General features: G+C 46.6%; 2 long non-coding RNA genes across 2 annotated transcripts; one reads left to right on the top strand and one right to left on the bottom strand.

Moving 5' to 3' along the window:
• Positions 1 to 688: 688 nt before the first annotated feature.
• LOC140845938 (uncharacterized) lies at positions 689 to 21,465 on the top strand. Its single transcript, XR_012124855.1, has 3 exons — positions 689 to 925; positions 20,406 to 20,514; positions 20,784 to 21,465. It is a non-coding gene; the product is annotated as an uncharacterized lncRNA (long non-coding RNA).
• LOC140845939 (uncharacterized) lies at positions 11,663 to 20,795 on the bottom strand. Its single transcript, XR_012124856.1, has 2 exons — positions 14,914 to 20,795; positions 11,663 to 13,968 (listed from the first exon to the last, which is right to left on the bottom strand). It is a non-coding gene; the product is annotated as an uncharacterized lncRNA (long non-coding RNA).
• Positions 21,466 to 22,579: the final 1,114 nt, after the last annotated feature.

Genomic DNA, 22,579 nt, shown 5'->3' with positions numbered 1-22,579 from the left:
GGATTTGCCTGCTCGCTAAGTTATTCATGATCCCCAAAGCAATTCTCAAGGTGCTTTTGAGGTCCTGGTGGATGAGCTCAGAGCAGCAAAACCCAAAATCCACTCTCCACATGCCTGCTTCCCTGCTGTGAACAGCTGTCCTTTTCACAGTGGACTCAGTGCCATGTCTCTGGTGTCCTTGTGCTTCTTGTTGGTAAGGACACCATTTAAAACACACCCCATCCACCGTCACTGCTCCTTGGGCCCCGCTCTATATGCCCCTGCTCCACACACCCCGGCCCCCAGGGGCACCCCTCTACTCACACCCAGTACCCCATCCAGGCCCCCACCCCACACACCCAGTCCCCTGGGGCCCCCACTGCATACCCCTTCCTCCGGGGGTGCCCCTCTGCTCACACCCAGTTCCCCAGGTCCTGGCATCCACCTCTGGGGTCCCCCCGTCCCACACACCCCTTCCTCCCTAGGCAACTCTCTGCTCATGCCCTGTCCCCCAGGCCTCTACCCCACACGCCTCCCGCCCTCAGAGCAGCAGGCACCCGCCCAGGTGACTGGCAGGCACACACCAAGTCTCTCATGGAAACCAGACTGACAGCACCAAGTGTCCACAGGGCCAGGGGTGGTGTGATCAGAGGGTCATCCAGAGAAAGCAGGCAGCTCCTCCCACCCCTCCCTGCCATCCCATCTGGGTGCTGACCGCAGGCCAGTGTCAGTGTTTACAAAGGGCTCTTTCCAGCACGGGGCCACCCCTACAGGGTAGGGGGAGGTCTCTGCTCAGAGCTGGCTACAGGAGGCCTCTGTGACCCCCTATAGCACCAGGTGCGGTATGGGGGTGCCTTCCAGGGAAGGGGGGAGACAGGACCCAGTGCCCCGGGGCTACGGAAGCTGGCATCCTGTGTACTGGTCCAGGAGCCTGCATCCTTCTCTGGTGAGTCCTGAGTCTTAAGCGTCAATTAGGGGTCAAGTCCTGGCCATCAGGGGCCGAGTAACGGGATATTTTGTAGCTGCCTGGTTGTCCCTTCTGCCAGCAGCCTGAGGTCAGTAGTATGCTGACAGCAGCAATGTCCCGCTGGCAGGAGCAGGGGCCTGGTCCTGGGCAGGGGCTGCAGGTGGGCCAGGGTCATTGTCACTCAGAGCAGCAGTGTGTTTCAGTGCTCAGAGCTGCTTTCCTGCTGAATGCCCAGGCCAGGCCTGCACCCGGGCTGTCCCAGGAGACCAGAGGCTAACTGGTCTGGCCACTGGACAGCACTATTGGACAAGCAAAGGATGGCGGGAGGAAAACACCCACTGGCCACATCCACAGAGGCTTTGGGGGCTGGGGACAGACAGGGAAGGGGCCAGTGAGAGCTGCCCCTTGACCTTCAGGGATCTGGTTGCATAGCTGCATGCACATGTTAGAACCATCAGACAGGATGTGTGCTTCCACCATAGGTGGATAACCTCCAAGATGAAGTCATTAGGGGTGAGGGGCTGAGATCTGACACTTGTCTGAAATGCACCAAAAAATAAGAGAGGCCAGGGGCAAGGGGTGAGGAGCGAGCCCAGCAGCAGGCCCCTTGCCACAGGGAATCCTTAAGGTGTTTCGGCAAAGCCCTGCCTGTTAGACTGTTCCCTGACGTCGGAGGCAGCACAGCTGAACAAGCTTCCTAAGGCGGGTGGGTCAGGGTAGGGGTGCTTCCCAGCTGGGCCAGTCACCACGAGCTACATCAGGGCTCCTGGGCATGGGCTTCTCACTGGGGTCCTCTCAACATGGGGTCCCACCCACGCAGTCTCAGCTTCTGCACTGGTAACTCCTCTCAAACCTGTTTGTAAATGCTCCTCGCCCAAGGTGCCCCTGGCTGCATGTCACCTGTGTGAGGGGGATGGCATCCCTCTCATGCCCACTGCGGACCGAGTCACTGAAATGCGGGCAGAGTCCAGAGGAAACCACCCTGCAGGACTTACCTAGAAGGCTTGCATCAAAGCATCAGACATTATAGAGAAACAGGAGTGTCACCCAATGCCCATCGACAGGCAGCCTGGCCCAGTGAACAGGGAGAAATCCAGATGCTGAACATCACAGAAACATTTGCGGGGGCATCACGGCACGTAGGGGTATTCCAGGACGCGAGGCTGGGACTGGACTCAGCGCAGGAGAGCCTGGACGGAGGCGGCGGACTGCGCGTAAGGGAGCCCCGCGGGCGGGGCTGCGCGATGGCCCTGGCCACCTCAAAGCACTGCTTTTCTTGCACCCGTGTTGGATGTCATTAATTTCTTTAGTTTCTATTTCCTATTTCCTTCTTTTTCTTTGAGTCTGTTCTGTTATTTTGCTAACTGCCTAAGTCAGACACAGAGTGGCTTCGTTTTTGGTCTTTTTTACAATGCTATGATGTCACTCCTCAGTAAACTGAAACCCACAAGCCAATTCTGTCATGTTCTCATGACCGTTCATTACTGAGTAGCCAATAGTGGGACCTAACATCTTTCTTTGACCCATGAGATATTAGGAGCAAGTTTCTTGAAGTTCAGGTGTATCAGGACTTTGTTATCTTTTTATTGCTGGTGCAATTTTTTTTTGAAAAGGCATATTCTGTCCTTAAACAGGAATACTCAATTTCATAATGTCAATTCTTCCTAAGGTGATCTATAAATGTTTTTTTAAATTAAGGTATCATCGACATACACTCTTAGGAAGGCTTCACATGAACAACATTGTGGTTACTACATTCACCCATATTATCAAGTCCCCACCATACCCCATTGTAGTCACTGTCATCAGCACAGTAAGATGTCAGAGTCACTACTTGTATTCTCTGTACTACACTGTCTTCCCTGTGATCCCACACACACCATGTGTGCCAATCATAGTACCCCTCAACTGCCTTCTGCCACCCTCCCCACTGCTCCCCTTTGGTAACCACTAGTCCCTTCCTGGAGTCTGAGTCTGCTGTTGTTTTGTTCCTTCAGTTTTGCTTTGCTGTTACACTCTACAAATGAGGGAAATCATTTGGCATTTGTCTTTCTCTGCCTGGCTTATTTCACTGAGCATAATACCCTCCAGCTCCATCCATGTTGTTGCAAATGTTAAGATTTTTCTTCTTATGGTTGAATAATATTCGCTGTGTATATGTACAACATCTTGTTTATCCATTCATCTACTGATGGACACTTAGGTTGCCTCCATGTCTTGGCTATTGTAAATAGTGCTGCAATAAACATAGGGGTGCATGTGTCTTTTTGAATCTGATATCTTTTTTTTTCTTCAGGTAAATTTCTAGGAGTGGAATTCCTGGGTCAAATGGTATTTCTAGTTATAGTTTTTTGAGGAACCTCCATACTGCTTTCCAAAAGGTTGAACTAATTTATATTCCCACCAACAGTCTAGGAGGGTTCCCCTTTCTCCACATCCTCACCAGCATTTTTTCTTCCTTGTCTTTTTGATGTTGGCCATCCTAACAGGTGTGAGGTGATATCTCATTGTGGTTTTAATTTGCATTTCCCTGATAATTAGTGATGTGGAACATCTTTTCATGTCCCTGTTGGCCATCTGAATTTCTTCTTTGGAGAAGTGTCTGTTCAGATCCTCTGCCCATTTTAAATGGGTTATTTCTTTTTGGGTGTTGAGGCATGTGAGTTCTTTATATATTTTGGATGTTAGCCCCTTGTCAGATACATCATTTACAAATATATTCTCCCATACTGTAGTGTGCCTTTTTGTTCTACTGATGGTATTCTTTGCTGTACAGAAGATTTTTAGTCTGATATAGTCCCATTTGTTCATTTTTGCTTGCCCGAGGAGATACGTTCAGGAAAATGTCGCTCATGTTTATATTCAAGAGATTTTTGCCTATGTTTTCTTCTAAGAGTTTTATTGTTTCATTACTTACATTCAGGTCTTTGATCCACTTTGAGTTTACTTTTGTGTTTGGAGTTAGACAATAATCCAGTTTCATTCTCTTACATGTAGCTGTCCAGTTTTGCAAACACCAGTTTTTGAAGAGGCTGTCATTCCCCCATAGCATATCCATGGCTCTTTTATCATATATTAATTGACCATATATGCTTGAGTTGATATCTGGACTCTCTATCCTGTTCCATTGATCTGTGGCTCTGTTCTTGGGCCAATACCAACTTGTTTTGATTACTGTGGCTTTGTAGTAGAGCCTGAAGTCGGGGAGTGTAATCCCCCCAGCTTTATTCTTCCTTCTCAGGATTGCTTTGGCTATTTGGGGTCTTTTATGGTTCCATATGAAGTTTAGAACTATTTGTTTTAGTTCATTGAAGAATGCCGTTGGCTATTTTCATAGAGATTGCATTGAATCTGTAGATTGCTTTAGGAAGGAGGGCCATTTTGACAATATTAATTCTTCCTATCTATGAGCACAGGATGTATTTCCATTTATTGGTGTCTTCTTTAATTTCTCTCATGAGTGTCTTGTAGTTTTCAGGGTATAGGCCTTTCACCTCCTTGGTTAGGTTTATTCCTAGGTATTTAATTCTTTTTGATGCAATTGTGAATGGAATTGCTTTCCTGATTTCTCCATCTGCTACTTCATCATTAGTATATAGGAATGCAACAGATTTCTGTGTACTGATTTTGTATCCTGCAACTTTGCCAAATTCACTTATTAGTTCTAATAGTTTTGGAGTGGATTCTTTAAGGTTTTTTATGTACAATATCATGTCATCTGCAAACAGTGACAGTTTAACTTCTTCCTTACCCATCTGGATACCTTTTCTTTCTTTGTGTTGTCTGATTGCCATGGCTAGGACCTCCAGTACCAAGTTGAGTGAAAGTGGCGAGAGTGGGCATCCTTGTCTCATTCCTGATCTTAGAGGAAAAGCTTTCAGCTTTTCACTGTTAAGTATGATGTTGGCTGAGGGTTTGTCATATATGGTCTTTATTATGTTGAGGTACTTGCTCTCTATGCCCATTTTGTTGACAGTTTTTATCATGAATGGATGCTGAACTTTGTCCAATGCTTCTTCAGCATCTATGGAGATGATCATGTGATTTTTGTCCTTTTTGTTGATGTGGTGGATGATGTTGATGGATTTTCAAATATTGTACCATCCTTGCATCCCTGGAATAAATCCTACTTGATCAGGATGGATGATCATTTTGATGTATTTTGGAATTCAGTCTGCTAATACTTTGTTGAGTATTTTTGCATCTATGCTTATCAGGGATATTAGTCTGTAACTTTCTTTTTGTGTGGTGTCTTTGCCTCATTTTGGTATTAGAGTGATGCTGGCCTCAAGTATTCCCTCGTCTACTTTTTGGAAAACTTTAAGGAGAATGGGCATTAGGTCTTCACTAAATGTTTGGTAAAAGTCCCCAGAGAAGCCATCTGGTCCAGGGATTTTGTTCTTAGGTAGTTTTTTAATTACCAGTTTGATTTCATTGCTGGTAATTGGTCTGTTCAGATTTTCTGTTTCTTCCTGGGTCCATTTTGGAAGGTTGTATTTGTCTAAAAAGTTGTCCATTTCTTCTAGGTTATCCAAAACGTTGGCAAATAATTTTTCATAGTATTCTCTAATAACTCTTTGGATTTCTGTGTTGTCCTCAGTGATTTTTTCCTTTCTCATTTCTGATTCTTTTTATGAGTGTACACTCTTGTTTTCTTGATAAGTCTAGGTAGGGCTTTATCTATTTTGTTAATTTTCTCAAAGAAACAGCTCCTGCTTTCACTGATTATTTCTATTGTTTTGTTATTCTTGATTTTATTTATTTCTGCTCTGATCTTTATTATGTCCCTCCTTCTACTGACTTTGGGCCTCATTTGTTCTTTTTCTAGTTTCATTAATTGTGAGTTTAGACTGTTTATATGATATTGCTCTTCTTTCCTGAGGTAAGCCTGTATTGCAATATACTTCCCTGTTATTTTTATCTATTTATTTATTTATTTGTTGGTTTGTTTGTTTTGGTATCATTCATCTAAAATCACATGGGCAACACTGTGGTTACTAGATTCCCCACATTATCAAGTCCCCACCACATACCCCATTACAGTCACTGTCCATCAGTGTAGTAAGATGTTATAGAGTCACTACTTGTTTTCTCTGCACTATCCTGCCTTCCCCGTGCCCTCCCCCTATGTTATGTGTGCTAATTATAATGCCCCTTATTCCCCTTCTCCCTCCCTTCTCATCCACCCTCTTCAGTCCTTTTCCCTTTGGCAACTGTTAGTCCATTCTTGGGTTCTGTGAGTCTGCTGCTGTTTTGTTCCTTCAGTTTTTGCTTTGTTCTTATACTCCACAGTTGAATGAAATCATTTGGTACTTGTCTTTCTCTGCCTGGCTTATTTCACTGAGCATAAAACCCTCTAGTTCCATCCATGTTGTTGTAAATGGTAGGATTTATTTTCTTCTTATGGCTGAATAATATTCCATTGTGTATATGTACCACATCTTCTTCATCCATTCATCTACTGATGGACACTTAGGTTGCTTCCATATCTTGGCTATTGTAAATAGTGCTGAGATAAACATAGAGGTGCATATGTCTTTTCGAAACTGGGATCCTACATTCTCAGGGTAAATTCCTAGGAGTGGAGTTCCTGGATCAAATGGAATTTCTATTTTGAGTTTTTTGAGGAACCTCCATACTGCTTTCCACAATGGTTAAACTAGCTTACATTCCCACCAGCAGTATAGAAGGGTCCCCCTTTCTCCGCATCCTCACCAGCATTTGTTGTTCCTATTCTTTTCTATGTTGGCCATCCTAACTAGTGTGAGATGATATATCATTGTGTTTTTAATTTGCATTTCCCTGATAATTAGTGATGTGGAGCATCTTTTCATGTGCCTGTTGGCCATCTGAATTTCTTCTTTGGAGAAGTGTCTGTTCATATTCTCCACCCATTTTTTAAAATGATTATTTGCTTTTTGGGTGTTGAGGCATGAATTCTTTATATATTTTGGATGTCAACCTCTTGTCAGATATGTCATTTACAAACATATTCTCCCATACTGTAGGATGCCTTGTTGTTCTGCTGATGGTGTCCTTTGATGTACAGAAGCTTTTTAGCATGATGTAGTCCCATTTGTTCATTTTTTATTTTGTCTCCTGTGCCCAAGGAGAAGCATTCAGGAAAAAGTTGCTCATGTTTATATTCAAGAGATTTTTGCCTATGTTTTCTTCTAAGAGTTTTATGGTTTCATGACTTATACTGAAGTCTTTGATCCATTCTGTGTTTACTTTTGTGTATGGAGTTAGACAATAATCCAGTTTCATTCTCTTGCATGTAGCTGTCCAGTTTTGCCAACACCAGTTGTTGAAGAGCCTTTTATTTCCCCATTGTATATCCATGGCTCCTTTATCTATGGTATATTAATTGACCATATATGCTTGGGTATGTATCTGGGCTTTCTAGTCTGTTCCATTGGTCTATTGATCTGTTCTTGTGCCAGTACTAAATTGTCTTGATTACTGTGGCTTTGCAGTAGAGATTGAAGTAGGGGAGCGTAATTCCCCCTGCTTTATTCTTCCTTCTCAGGATTGCTTGGCTATTTGGGGTCTTTTGTGGTAATATACTTCACTCTTAGCATGGCCTTCACCGCATCCCACAGATTTTGTGGTGTTATTGTCATTTGTCTCCATATATTGCTTGATTTGTTTTTATTTTGTCACTGATCCATTGATTATTTAGGAGCATGTTGTTAAGCCTCCATGTGTTTGTAGGCCCTTTTGTTTCCTTTGCCCAATTTATTTCTAGTTTCATACCTTTGTGGTCTGAGAAGCTGGTTGGTACAATTTCAATCCCTCTGAATTTACTGAGGCTCTTTTTGTGGCCTAGTATATGATCTATTCTTGAATATGTTCCATGTGCACTTGAGAAGAATGTGTATCCTGCTCCTTTTGGATGGAGTGTTCTGTGGATGTCTGTTAGGTCCATGTGTTCTAATGTGTTGTTCAGTGCCTCTGTCTCTTTACTTATTTTCTGTCGGGTTGATCTGTCCTTTGGAGTGAGTGGTGTATTGAAGTTTCCTAAAATGAATGCATTGCATTCAATTGGTGCTACTATATTGGTTGCATAGATACTTATAATGGTTATATCATCTTGTTGGACTGACCCCTTTATCATTACATAATGTCCTTCTTTTTCTCTTCTTACTTCATTTTGAAGTCTATTTTGTCTGACACAGGCACTGCAACTCCTGCTTTTATTCTCCCTATTAGTTATATGAATTATATTTTTCCATCCCTTCACTTTTAGTCTGTGTATATCTTTGGGTTTGGAGTCTCTTGTGGGCAGTATATAGATGGGTGTTATTTTTTTTATCTATTCAGTAACTCTATGTCTTTTGATTGGTGCATTCAGACCATTTACATTTAGGGTGATTACCAGTAGATATCATTGTAGTATAGATATTATACATATCATAGATATAGATAGATGGGCATTGCAGGCTCTACATTCATGGTTACCAATGGTTCAAGGGTAGCTTCGTTACTACCGAACAGTCTAACTTAACTCAGTAACTATGCTATTACAAACACAATCTAAAGGGTTTTTTTCCCTCTTTTTTCTTCCTCCTCCATTCTTTATATATTAGGTATCATATTCTGTACTCTTTGTGTATCCCTTGACTGACTTGGGGGTAGTTTATTTAATTTTGCATTTGCTTAGTAATTAATTGGTGTACTTCCTTTACTGTGGTTTAATTTTCTCTAGTGACAGCTATTTAGTCTTACGGACACTTCCATCTATAGCAGTCCCTCCAAAATACACGGTAGAGATGGTTTGTGGGAGCTAAATTCTCTCAACTTTTGCATATCTGGAAATTGTTTAATCTCTCCTTCAAATTTACATGATAATCTTTCTGGGTATTCTTGGTTCTAGGCCCTTCTGTTTCATTGCATTAAATATATCATGCTACTCCCTTCTGGCCTGTAAGGTTTCTGTTGAGAAGTCTGTTGATAGCCTGATAGGTTTTCCTTTGTATGTGATCTTTTTCTCTCTCTGGCTGCTTTTAATACTCTGTCCTTATCCTTAATCTTTGACATTTTAATTATTATATGTCTTGGTGTTGTCTTTCTTGGGTCCCTTGTGTTGGGAGATCTGTGCACCTCCATGGCCTGAGAGACTATCTCCTTCTCCAGATTGGGGAAGTTCTCAGCAATTACCTCCTCAAAGACACACTTTCTATCCCTTTTTCTCTCCTTCTTCTGGTACCCCTATAAGGAGAATACTGTTCTGTTCAGATTGGTCACATAGTTCTCTTAATATTCTTTCATTCTTAGAGATCCTTGTTTCTCTCTGTGCCTCAGCTTCTTTGTATTCCTGTTCTCTAAGTTCAATTTCATTTACAGTCTCCTCTACTTCATCTAAGCTGCTCTTAAATCTCCTCCATTGTATGTTTCATTTAGTATACTGTATTTTCCAAAGTTTCTGTCTCTTGAATTCCTCTCTGAGGTCTTAAATATTTTTCTGTAGCTTCATGAGCATGTTTATGATTTTTATTTTGAAATCTTTTTCAGAAAGATTGGTGACTTCAGTTTCACTTGGTCCTCTTTCTGGTGTTTGTGGGATTTGGGTTTGTACCAGGTTCTCTTGATGTTTCATATTTGTAATGATAACTTGGTGTGGGTAGCGCCCTCTAGTGTACGGAAGCTCTACCCTCTGGAGCTGCTCAGCCCCTGGAGCAATGGCAGGGGTTGCAGGCAAGCAGCACTGGTGCCTCCCAGGAGGAAAGAGCTCTTTCCTGCTTCCTGGCTGCAATGCCTGCCTCCACTGCCAGGGCCAGTGGGCCAAGCACACAGGGAGGAACCTCTATGCTATGCCCTTGTAGCTGCCATAGGCGGGGCCACCCTCTGGCTGGCCTGGCACAATGGCAGAGCAGTAGGTTTGCTAGGAGGTGCCTGCCGGGAGAAAAGAGCACCAGGCTGCATATCGCAGTGGGGGACTTTGGACCTCCATTGCCAGCCAGGGGTATGGAGTGCCTGAAACTCAGGAAAGTTCCCAACCTGCTGGGCTGGGTGCACCAGGACAATTGTCCACCTGTCCTTTCTCCTGAGCAGCAAGCTCTGTGCAATCCTTGCCCCTTTAGTAGCCTTCTTGCTGTTGGGAAATCTCTCAGAGTGCTCACCTTTCTTTTGTGCCAGGGTGGCTGGTGTGGGTACCTCTTCTCCACAAGAGCCTGGAATCTGTCTCTCCAAGTACTCTGCCTGCCTTAGCTTTCCAACCCCACTAATCTCCAGAGCACCATGTAATGTAGGTTCGTGCTCCTAGAGCAGATCTCCAGGGCTGGGTGTTCAGTAGTCCTAGGCCTCCAGCCACTCACTGCTCCATTTCCATTCCTCCTGCCAGTGAGCTGGGGTAGAGGAAGGGCTTGGGTCCTGCTGGATCACAGCTTTCGTAGTTTACCCTTTTCCGTGAGGTCTGCTCTTTTCCCCAGATGTAGGCAGTGTTGCAGCCTTCTTTCCTGTTGCTCTTTCAGGATTAGTTGTATTTGCTATATTTTCATATTATATGTGGTTTTGGGAAGTTTCTGTGTCACCTCTCAGACCACCAATCTACTGCTGGTGCAATTTTAACAGTATAGTGGTCAAAGAGTGTCCAGGAAACCAGTCCTTGAGAGTGTCAGAAAGCTCAGTGGGGGTCAGGCTAGCTCTCCACTCTGCTGCATGTGCCTTCCATTGCCCCCACTGCTGTGATGGAGGCTTAAATCAGCTTGGCCCTGTTACATCTTGTCTTTGCTGACTTTTGCTGGCTTGATTCCCCAATAAACCCGAGGGGGTATCTGTTTTCTCTGACACCAAATACATGGAGTTTTTCCTGTCACTGAATCCTCCTGTTCTGATGCTGATTGGTGTTTTCCAAGCAACTCAGACCCCAACCTAAGGCCTTACCATCTGAGGGCTCTGCCCAGAAGACAACCCCACTTGAGATGACACTCATGGGGTGCCCAAACACCCACACTTCCAAGTTGGCCAGAAATTCAGGAGTCCCCACTCATGCTGCCTGGATGCAGGAACTCCCAGAGGACTCACAGAACTCATAGAAGCCCAGGCTCACCTGTTTATTTTGAAGGACATGTCTCAGAAGCAGTCGCAGGGCACTACCCTCCCAGGGGCCTCCATGTACCCAGACCCAGCCTGGAGGGTCTCCAAATCTCCCCTTCCAGGCCATCCCTCCATGAGGTGCCCACCTTTTCATCCTCTTGATGACCAGCCCCATCCCAAGGCAATCTCCTAGCTGAGGCCAGCCCATCAGCACAAACTCCCAGATTACACAGTGTTAAGTATCCATTTCTAGCATCAGTAGTTTATTTTTATCCATGTATTTACATTTCTCCCTCTTCATTGTCATCTTGCATTTTGGACTTTGCCTTATGGGATTTTTGCTATGGGACCTTCCTTCTGCCTAAAATCATCTTTTACTGGTGGCAAACTTTTTATCCAAACAATTCTATACTCATTTCTTTTGTCTGTGTTCTTATCCTACCAGCAGGCAATCCTGGACCCTACTGCATGTCCTCATTCTGTTAGGTAGAAAAATAGACATGAGCATCAGGGGAAGGGAAAAATAAGGTTGAAGGAAAAAAATTACCCAAACTCTGCCAAGTAGGAGGACCCATGTGAAGACAACAAAGGCTTTTGTCCTACCTGAGAGTTTCAGCCCCAGGCAGGTTCACTATGGATTCAATGAGACCGAGAAATGACAATCAAATGTTCTCGGGGTAAAAGTGTTTATACCTGGCTTTATTCTCCTGGAAATATGTCAATATGCCACATCTGCATCCAACAGTCTGCAGGTCTGTAATCAGCCTCCATCTCTGCCTCTGCTCAGAGCACTAGGTAGAGTTCTTTATATAGTGTCTAAGTCAGAAACAGCTTATTGCCTACAGGTGTGGAAGCATTAGCCTAGCAGTAGGCCAATTACATCATCACCTAGTTTAGGGTCAGGTGAGATCCTGGCCATAGGAACTTCCATTTTCCCCACACTCCACCTCCAGGGTTCTAACCTCACACTCTACACACCCTCAATCTTCCACGATGGTCCCTGTGCAAGAGACCAGGAGCACTGTAACCAGATTCCAAATAGTAATAGATGACACAGATAATAAAAATTATGGTACAAAATTTTGATACAGTTAACAAAAATTATAATAATCCTCAAGTCTGAGGAGGTTATTCCAGCTGTATTCAAAACCAGTTCTATTCAGATGAGTTCATGACTCCCACTTTCCAGAGGAGGCCAGTAGCAGTACTGTCTTGCCAATGGGTTTCAGCCCCAAACAAGTTTGCTATGGATTCAATATGACCAAAGAAAATGACAGCAAAATGTTCTTTGGGGTGAAACAGTTATACTCAACTTTATTTCCAGGTGGCAGGTCAGTCACTAGAATCCCATTCACTCAGAGTGAGTCTGTATGCAGCAAGCTGGTCTCTGCCTCTGGGCCCATCTGCCTGCACAGCCATCCTCTGGGTCCCTCTGTCCACACAGCTATCCTCTGGGTCTGTCTGCACAGCTGTCCTGCACAGCCATCCTCTGGACCTCTGTCTTCAGCGCTGCCCCCACTCTAGCCTCTGTTCTGCTCTCCTGCATCCTTGCAGCCCTGCCACTGTGTTGCACCCAGACCACTGGGCAGAGCTCTTTTTGTAGAGTCAACAGCCATGTATAGCCCACAGATGTGCAGTGAGCTAGTCAACCAGGGCCAGGTGAGAATCCTGGCCACAGGAACTCTCATTTTATCCACCAGTACTGATATGGAGCTCCATGCACCCCAGCAAGTAGCAGTTTTTTGATAGGGTGTGTGCCCAAACCACAAAGACCTTAAGGCAATAAGGCATGTTTTAATGACACCAACATAGGTAAATCTTGTTCATCAGGATGCATACTAGAGTGGTCCTGTGATAGGACTGTGGCAGAAAGGGGGTCCTGTCCAGATGCAGAATACCATATTTTTACTCCTCTCCCTGTGGGAGTTACTGAGGGGTCTGTCTTTCCAATGGGTTTCATCCCTGGACAAGTTCACTATGGATTCAATGTGACCAAAGAAATGACAGTAGAACATTCTTGGGGTAAAAGGCTTATGCCCAACTTCATTCCCATGGTGGCAGGTCAATCACTAGAATGCTGTCCACTCAGAGCGAGTCCGCAGGCAGCAAGCCGGTCTGTGCCTCTGGTTCTCTCTGCCCCCGCAGCCATCTCTGTCCTCAGCGCTGCCACCACTCCAGTCTTGTCTCTGCTCTCCTGCAGCCTTGCAGTCCTGCCACTGTGTCGCCCAGAGCACTTGGGTGGAGCTCTTTATATAGAGTCAATAACAACGTATTGCCCACAAGTGTGTAGTGAACTAGCCAACCAAGGTCGGGCGAGAATCCTGGCCACAGGAACCTTCACTTTATCCACAGGTCTGTCTTTAGCGCTACTGGAGGCACATGCACTGGCCATAATGACTAAACTTCCCAGTAACATATTCCTACCTTCTAGCTGTTTAGGATATAAAACAGTGATCTTTGGCGGCCTCTCTGCTGTTACTCCAGGAATACATAGGAGGCCAGCTTCCAGGTCTTGTCCCCAAGGTGCCAGGAGGACCAGCCATTGCTGATCCATGTGTTGAAATGTCCAAGGCCACATCCACTCAATGGAGTCTTCAGGGTTTAGTGCAGGTGGTGTTGGCAACAAGATATTATTCTGGTGGCCAAAACTCAGCTTCAGTGATTCCTCCTTGGTTTGTACTTGCAGATGTATGGAGCAGGCAACAATATGTGTTAGCACATCTACAGGGCTCAGTGCTCCCTTCTGGGGCTTCTCACTCAAATGCCATTAGCACTGTTCACAAGCAGACTCCCCATAGACTATTGGTGTCTGACTTCAGGCCAGATTTTAACAAACCATTGTGCCTATGTATCATGCCTGCCATGGTAGGATTTTATGGTACATGAAACTTCCATTTGATTCCTAACTGTTGCACCTATTCTTGTAGTTCATGTCTAGCCATAGGCTGCAGAGATGCTCCAGGCCTCTTTGGTCATCTGCTGGTCTGTACAATGTGTAGGAAAAGCACAAACAATGGCATATTGGTACCCTTCTGACACAAGCAGAGGCACAATATAGTCTATCTGCCACCTGACAGGGGTATTGACCCCTTAGCTATTATCCCATGCTGCTGTGGGACTCATTATAAGCTCCTTTTAGAGCATACAATGCACTCCTGCTGGGCTATGCTAACTTCTTAAAAGTTCAAAGGCAGGCCCCAGCAACAGGCTATAGCCCACATTGTCTTCTGCCCCACATGCAGCAAACATTGATGTAACCATTGGGCCACATCAGAGGCAGGCTTTCCTTCTAGCCACCATACCTGGGCCAATTCATATGCTTCATTTCCTGGGGATGCTAGCAGCAAATGACCCATCATCTGACATACTGTAACTGTTTTAGTCTGACCACAGGCCCGTAAGTCTTGTCACAACTCTTACCCTCAAAGGGGTCAGTGACCAACCAACCAGCTGGCATGGTAGCCAGAGTCAAGCCTTGATAGATGGCCCAGCTGTCAGTACTATTGGAGAGGGCTCCTGGGTGATCACGAGACATACTGCCCACAATTCAGTCCATTGACTGCTCTTCCCCTCTCCATCCTCCATCAATATTGTCTCAGCTTAGGATAGAAAGCTACGGCCCTCCAATTCAGGGGCTGCCCATGGCTAAAGCCATATGTGTACCATGCATCTTCATGAATAGGGGCTCTTCCCTCCCAATAAGGATTCTCTTTTACTGACTCTAAAGCAAATTCTTTCTGCCTTTCACTAGTATATGTCACTGGCCCCAAGAAGTGATGGAGGTCTTCACTCAAGGGGCTACTAGAGAGGGTACTATGCTGCTGTAGGTATGCACCCCACTTGACCCATGTAGGTGTCTGTGCCCCAACACTCGATGGTTTTTGGGTCCAGTCTCATACCCACCCCACAATGGGATAAGTGGTTATTACCTTTATTGGGGCTGTTTCAATGATTTGTTCCATAGCCAGCAAGGCATGGTATATGGAAGCCAACTGTTTCTCTATTAAGATGTGCCAGACTTCTGCTCCTTTCCATAGTTGTGACCAGAATCCAATAGGTTGGTAAGTTAATTCAATCCACTGCCAAAGACCCCAGTCACAACCATCTTCAGTCACATGAACATCCAGCTCACAGGGTCTTGATGGGTCCATCACGGCCTTGACTGTCCATTTGCTGTTGTAAAGGCAGATGGGCATCTCATCCCAGTTCCACCTGATGCCCTTTCATACCAAACAGAACAGGCTTCAGAATTTGTGCCAAATGCAGGATGAACACTCTCCAGTATCCCAGGAAGACCCAAAAACTCCTGTAACAATGCCACAGTTGTAGGGGTAAGAAAGGCATGGAATTTATCTATAACTGCTTCTGTCATAACCTTAGTCCTACCTGACCAGACAACCCTCAATAATTTAACTGACAAACCAGGTCCCTGAACCTTGGTGCTTTTCCCAGCCCTTCCTTTCTCCTGTATATGTTGCAGCAGTAGGTGCTGCACCTTCTAGATCTGAAAGAGAATCAGATGTGAGCATGACATCAATATGATGATATAGCTGCATCATTGGTGGTTTCTCCCATGCTGTCAAGTCCTGGGCTACAAGTCCATGACAGATGGTGGGGCTGTGGAGGGATGGTGAAAGTCCATTGCCATCCTTCTCACATGAAGGCTGTTCATGACTTTCCTGTGCTATGTCAATGGAAAAGAAGACATTAGCAAGGTCCACAACATGATGATATGTCCCTAGTTCATGACTGAGGGTGTCCATCAGGTCTGCAATAGAGGGGACAGCAGCATGCAGAGGGGGTATGACTTTATTCAATTCTCTGTAATCTATAGTCATATACTAGGAGCTGTCCAGTTTTACTGGCCACACTGGGGAACTGAAAGGACTATGGGTGGGCTTTACAATACCCACCTTTTCCAGTTCCTGGAGAGTTTCTCCAATTTCTGTATGCCCTCCAGGCAGTTTGTATTGTTTGGTATTAGTCACCCACCAAGGCACAGGCAAAGCTATGAGGGGTGCTTAGCATGTTCCCTCAGAACAGCCTTCACCACACGTACCCTTAGTCTGAACTCACCTGCAGTGGTCTGCAACCATAAGCCCTGCAGGGTATCTATCCCCAAAATATATTTGGAGATGGGAGAGATACACACAATATACTCCTTTGGGGGTAGATACCCTATTCCCAATGGGATTTGGGCTTGTTTCACTCTGATAGCCCTACCCTCATATCCAACTATAACAGTGGCAGTCCCAAGAAGCTGCTCAGGGTTGCCATAAATCAGTGTTCGGTTCCTGTGTCTACCAGAGCCAGGACACGTTGTACATTCACTGGCCCCCAATGAATGTATATTTCAACATGTGGCCTCCGGTCTCCCATAGTCCATCAGGGCAGGTACCTCGACCCTCCCCTCGGTCAAACCATGTCTCCCAATCATCTTCCTGAGTGGAGTTAGGTGAGGTTCTCAGGGGCTCATATTCAGGCAGTAAGTCTTGCAAACACACAGCCCAGACTTGTGATTCTGTCTCCAGCCTCTGCTTCTTGGTCCTCAGTGGCTGGAACTTCTGTTCTGGTTTCAATTGTTGCCACAGCTCCAGTAAAATTCTATTCTCCAGTAAGATCCCATTTACTCTCTCTGTTTGCTCCTGCCCCTATTAAATCAACCCACATCTGGGTCCTTGTAACTTTTATGGGGCCCTTTAAATTCTTCCTTTGAGTAGTAGACTGTATTTCCTTCTGTGGTCTCATTGTTTCAGCCTCTCCCAAGTCTGCTACCACAGAGGTAACCTGACTTATGGGCTGTCCTAAATGAGGTACAAGAATGGCTGCTAGGGGCCAAGAGGGATGTGGGACCTGTTTAAAGCATCATATTTCTCATCCCTGCAGTAGAAGACTCCTCATCTGGGTCTAATTCTCTGGACTATAGATGGCATTTTTCATGCCTAACGCGCGTAACACCTGTTGGAGCTCGGCATATGTCAGCCATCTAGAGGGGAAAGAAGGTAAATCACCCTGTTTGGGCCATACAGCGCAGAGTGTGGGAGGGAGTGAGCTTCCGGGGTCTGATGAACTATCACGGAAGCCAGCTTTCCCACCTCTGATCCAGACAGAACAATTCCATCTCCCTCTACATCCCAAAGACACAGAAGCCAAGCTGGTATTGACTCTGAGGGCTTCTGCCAAACCCAGGAGCCCAAATCCACCAGCTCAGCCAGTGGCGAACAGAGTGCTCCATGACCTGAAGAGGGGGCTGCACCTCTCCCAGATGAACCCATAATTGCAGTGTTTTTATTTTCTTTACTACAACTGGGCAGGCTTTCAACAGAGGAGGGGTCGGTGCCTCGGGCCCCACCCTTTGTTCTTCCCCAGCTCCTCCATTTCCAGAGCTGATGGCACCTTTCCCTCCATTCCCCCGAGTGCCTCCCCTGCTCTACCCTTTATCTTCCCTACCGTGCCTCCCAGCAACTCCAGCTCGGTCTTCAGCAGCTCTCACCTTCCCCTCCATGCCTCGCAGCTGGCGTTCTCGTGCTGCCTCTTCCTGTGCTTCCCTCAGGAGTACGTCCTTCTCCTCCATGGCCTTTGCCTCCTTCTGAGCGCCAGGCCGTGCTACTGTCTCGTTCTGTAAGAATCCTTTACCTCCTCACTGCACCTTGCAGCCCATGTTCTCGCGCTGCCTCATCTTGTGCTTTTTGCAGAGGTATGTCTTTCTCCTTCATGGCCTTTACCACTTCCACACTACCTCACAGCAACACCATTTCATTTTTTTAAACAAATCTTTTACTTCCTCCACAGCACCTCACAGCTGGAGTTGTGCTGCTTCCTCTCTTATCGATGTCATTTAATTCTTCAACAAATCCATCACTTTGTAGCTGACATTATTGTGCTGCCATCTGTGTCTCTCTCACAGGAGCCTGTGCTCATCTGTAGACTTTTTTAATACAATGAGAAACAGCCAACACATGGTAACTGCCAACTGACAGGAACTGTTTCTCAAGGAACCTCCTTACTGTGCTGAGGGCCACCTCTACTGCCTCAGGCATCACCTCCACCTGATCTCAGTACTGGGGTGGGGCCTATCCCTCTAGGAAGCAAGCCACCTAAAACCACATGCCCACTGGGGGACACCTGAATGTGTCCCCACTCATAGGGGCAGCCCACAGAAGTACCCCTCCCGTGAGGGCAGCCTATTCCATTCTTCGGTCTACAGTGAATCCTGCTGACGATGCCAGTTGTCTTGCCTGAGGGTTTCAGCCATGGACAATTTCACTATGGATTCAGTGAGACGGAGAAACGACAATGGAACCTTCTTGGGGTAAAAGGGTTTATACCTACCTGACTTAATTCTCCTGGTGACAGGTCATGCACTAGAATCATGTCTGCATCCAAAAGTCTGCAGATCTGTAATCCTCTTCTGTCTCTGCCTCCACCCAGAGCACTGGGCAGAGCTCTTTACACAGGGACTCAGTCAGAAATAGTTATTGCCCAAGAGTGTGTAAGCAGTAGCCTTGCAAGGAGGCCAATTACATCATCAAGTAATTTAGGGTCAGGTGAGGATCCTGGCCACAGGAACTTCAAATTTCCCCACAGCTTTACAGGGAAATAACTTCTTACCTATGGGGACCAGGCCAAACCAGTCTCAGCCATGTCTCAATGTGGGTGCAATTGAACAAAACTAAGAATAGCGCAAACCACACCTCTTCATAATCTCATTAAAATAACATCACAGTTTTGCCCCTGCAACCTCCATGGGCTTTTCTGTGTGTGTTTTGGGAAAAGACATATGCATCTAGAGGAATGGGTGTATAACTAGAGCTGTCAATCACATGACCTCACCCTGTCAATAATAAGAAGTGCCTCCCAGCCATGTAGTGATAAATAGATCCTTTGCTAAAAGTTAAGGGTCTTTGTCTACCTTAACTCTGGCCCACTCCTCCCTTGGAGTGTATTCATATAAACCTGCCTTTGTCTACCTTGACTTTGGCCCACTCCTCTGGAGTGTACTCAAATAAAACTTTCCCTCTGCTTCGCTATTGTGTCTCTGTGTCTTGCCAATGGGTTTCAGCCCCAGGCAGGTTCGCTATGGATTCAATGTGACCAAAGAAAATTGACAGCAGAACGCTCTTTGTGGTGAAAGGGTTATACCCAGCTTTATTTTCAGGTGGCAGGTCAGTTACTAGAATCCCATTCACTCAGAGCGAGTTTGTATGCAGCAAGCCGGTCTCTCCCTCTGGGCCCCTCTGTCTGCACAGCTGTCCTCTGGGCTTCTCTGCACAGCCGTCCCACACAGCCGTCCTCTGGGCCTCTCTGCAGTTGTCCTGCACAGCCATCCTCTGGACCTCGGTCCTCGGCGCTGCCACCACTCCAGCCTCTGCTCTGCTCTCCTGCAGCCTTGCAGCCCTGCCACCGTGTTGTGCCCAGAGTACTGGGCGGAGCTCTTTTTATAGAGTCAACAGCCATGTATTGCCCACAGGTGTGCAGTGAGCTAGTCAACCACAGCCAGGTGAGAATCCTGGCCACAGGAACTCTCATTTTATCCACACTCCACCCCTCCAGGATTCTCTCCTCTCAATCTATGTGCCCTTAGTCCTCTGCAATGGTCCCTGTGCAGGGAAGCTGGAACATTGTTCTCCAGCCTCTCCAGCAAAAAGTCCTGCAGACACACAGGCTGGACTCGTGGCTCTGTCTCTGACCTCTGCATCTTTGGTCTTAATGGCTGGAGCTACTGCTCTGGTTTCAGTTGTTGACATAGCTCCAGTAAGATCCTATTTGGCTTCCCATCTAATTTCCTTCCATGTACTCCTGCCCGCATCAAATCAACCCACATCTGGGTCCTTGTAACTCACACAGGGCCCCTCAAATTCCTTCTGTGAGTAACAGGTCCTATTTCTTTCCGGGTTCTCATTGCTTCAGCTACTGTACGTGTCACCTCGCATTTTGTAATCACTGCCTCAAGGCAGGCTGCACTGTCAGGGAAGACAGCTTTCCCATCTCTGATCCTGACAGAACAATTCCATCCACCCCTAAGTCCCACAGCCCCCGGCTCAGCCTGAGTATAGGGGAGGACCACAGAGTGCTCCCCGACCTGGGGAGGGGGCTGCTCCTCTTCTTGGGGAACTTTCAGCTGCTGGGTCTTTATTTTCTTTACAACCACTGGGCATGCTTTCAATACAGGAGGGGCCAGTGCCTCCAGCACCACCCCTTTGTCCTTCCCCAGCTCCTCCATTTCTGGGGTTGATGGCACCTTTCTCTCCACTCCCCCAAGTGCCTCCTCTGCTACAGTGCCTCGCAGTAATGCCAGTTCAGTCTTCAGAAGGTCTCTTACCTTCAGCCCAATGCTTCACAGATGATGTTCTCATGCCACCTCCGCCTGTGCTTCCCTCAGGAGTTTGTCCTTGTCCTTGATGGTCTCTTCTTCCTTCAGAATGCCTGGCAGTGCTGCCGTCTCGTCTCCAATGGCACCTTGCTGCCGGCACTCCCGTGCTGCCTCCTCCCGCATCAATGCCATCTCCTTCCTCAGGGAATCCACAGAGGTTTGTAACTCGTGTTCTCATGCTGCCATTTCTTGGGTCTCCTCTGTATACTTTTTTAATACTGTGAGAAGCAGCCAACCCACAGTCCCCACTGCCTCCTGGGCACTCTGCTTCTCAAAGATCTGCTTACTATACCAAGGGCCACCCCTACTGCTCAGGTGTCACCTCCACTTGCCTCCAGTCCTGGGGTGGAGCCCAGTCCTCTAGGAGGCAAGCCACCTCAGACCACATACCCATTGGGAGATGATCCACTGTCTCCCCATTCACAGGGGCAGCCTGCTGAAGCACCCCTCCCATGAAGGCAGCTTGTCTTTTTCCTTGGTCAACAGTGAACCCTGCCGACTTTTGCCAATTGTCTTGCCAATGGATTTCAGCCCCAGGTAAGTTCGCTATGGATTCAATTTGACCAAAGAAAATTGACAGCAGAATGCTCTTTGTGGTGAAAGGGTTACACCCAGCTTTATTTCCAGGTGGCAGGTCAGTCACTAGAATCCCATTCACTAAGAGCGAGTCTGTATGCAGCAAGCCTGTCCCTGCCTCTGGGCTCCTCCATCCGCACAGCCGTCCCACACAGCCGTCCTCTGGGCCTCTCTGCCTGCACAGTCATCCCGCACAGCCGTCCTCTGGGCCTCGGTCCTCAGCGCTGCCACCACTCCAGCCTCTGCTCTGATCTCCTGCAGCCTTGAAGCCCTACCACCCTGTCGTGCTCAGAGTATTGGGCGGAGCTCTTTTTATAGTCAACAGCCATGTATTGCCCACAGATGTGCAGTGAGCTAGTCAACCACAGCCAGGAGAGAATCCTGGCCACAGGAACTCTCATTTTATCCACACTCTGCCTTTCAATTTTTGTTGCAGTGGGGATAAGAATGGAGAACTCAAACTGTAACAATTCTGACCCTGTCTGCCCAGGACAGCATGGTGCCCACAGGTGACAGGATCAGCCCCATGGGACTGCCCCCACTGCAGACGCCCAGCCCAAGTCCAGGATGTCACCATGCTGCTGCCCAACCAGCTGGAGATCAGAGGTTCCCACAACCCCTTCCTGGGTTTCATTAATCCACTAGAGCAGCTCACAGAGCACTTTCCTTACTAGGTTAATGAGAACCCTGTTGCTCACTACATCACTAGTTCATCATCAAAGGGGGCCTCAGGAACAACCACATGGGAGACACACACTAGACCCAGCTATGGGAAGGGGTACAGAGCTGTGTGCCCTCTCTGGGGGCACCCCTCTCCCCAAACACCCACGTGGTCCCCAGCCTGGAAGCTCTCTAAACCCTGTTCTTCTGCGTTTGTGGAGGTTCCATTAGTAGACCATTAGCAAATGACTCAACCTCCAGCACCCTCCCCTCTCTGGTAGTCAGGGGTGGGACTGAAAGTTCCAACCCTCTAACACCACAGAGGGTCCCTAAGCCACCCCTCTACCCCATCCTTAGGGGCTTTCCAAGTTCACCTCATTAACATGAACTCAGGTGTGGCCGATGGGTGGGGGTGGAGCTTGTCAGGAGTATCAAGACACCTGTGTGGCTCTCATCACAGGAAACCCTAGTACTCTTGGGGAGGGGACAGATCAAATATACAATTCTTATGATTAATCACATCACAGATGCAATTATCTCATTCTACCTCATTCTTGGACAATGAGTTGTTTTTCTCTCTGTACTGTCGTTGGCCCTCCCCTAGAATATTGTTCTTCCCTCCCCTTCTGAGGCTCCACCCACACCCATCCCACACTCACCACCTCCTACCACCTCCAGGTTTCCCTGAGGTCCTTCCTGCCAGGCTTTCTCCAGAACCATTTCGAGAGATCACATGCTTCCCAAGTCCTCAGGAATTGGTCCCTGGACTCCTTCAAAAAGCATATTTATTTCGAGAGGCTCTTTGGTTCTTTGTCAAACCTGTCTGATCATTTTAGAGTTTCTTGCTTATTATTTAAATTCCTTATTTTATATTTTTAAATATATTCAATATACTTATTTCATGTGTCTGGTTACTTCAACATCTGAAAACTTGTGTTTGATTCTTCTGCTTTTCTGCTGACTCTTGTTTCTTTGGGCATTAAATG

The sequence above is a fragment of the Manis javanica genome, chromosome 14, assembly GCF_040802235.1.
Source record: "Manis javanica isolate MJ-LG chromosome 14, MJ_LKY, whole genome shotgun sequence".
Lineage (NCBI taxonomy): Eukaryota > Metazoa > Chordata > Mammalia > Pholidota > Manidae > Manis > Manis javanica.
The sequence above is the reverse complement of the archived record's forward strand: the minus strand, read 5'-3'. Positions and strand labels throughout refer to the sequence as shown.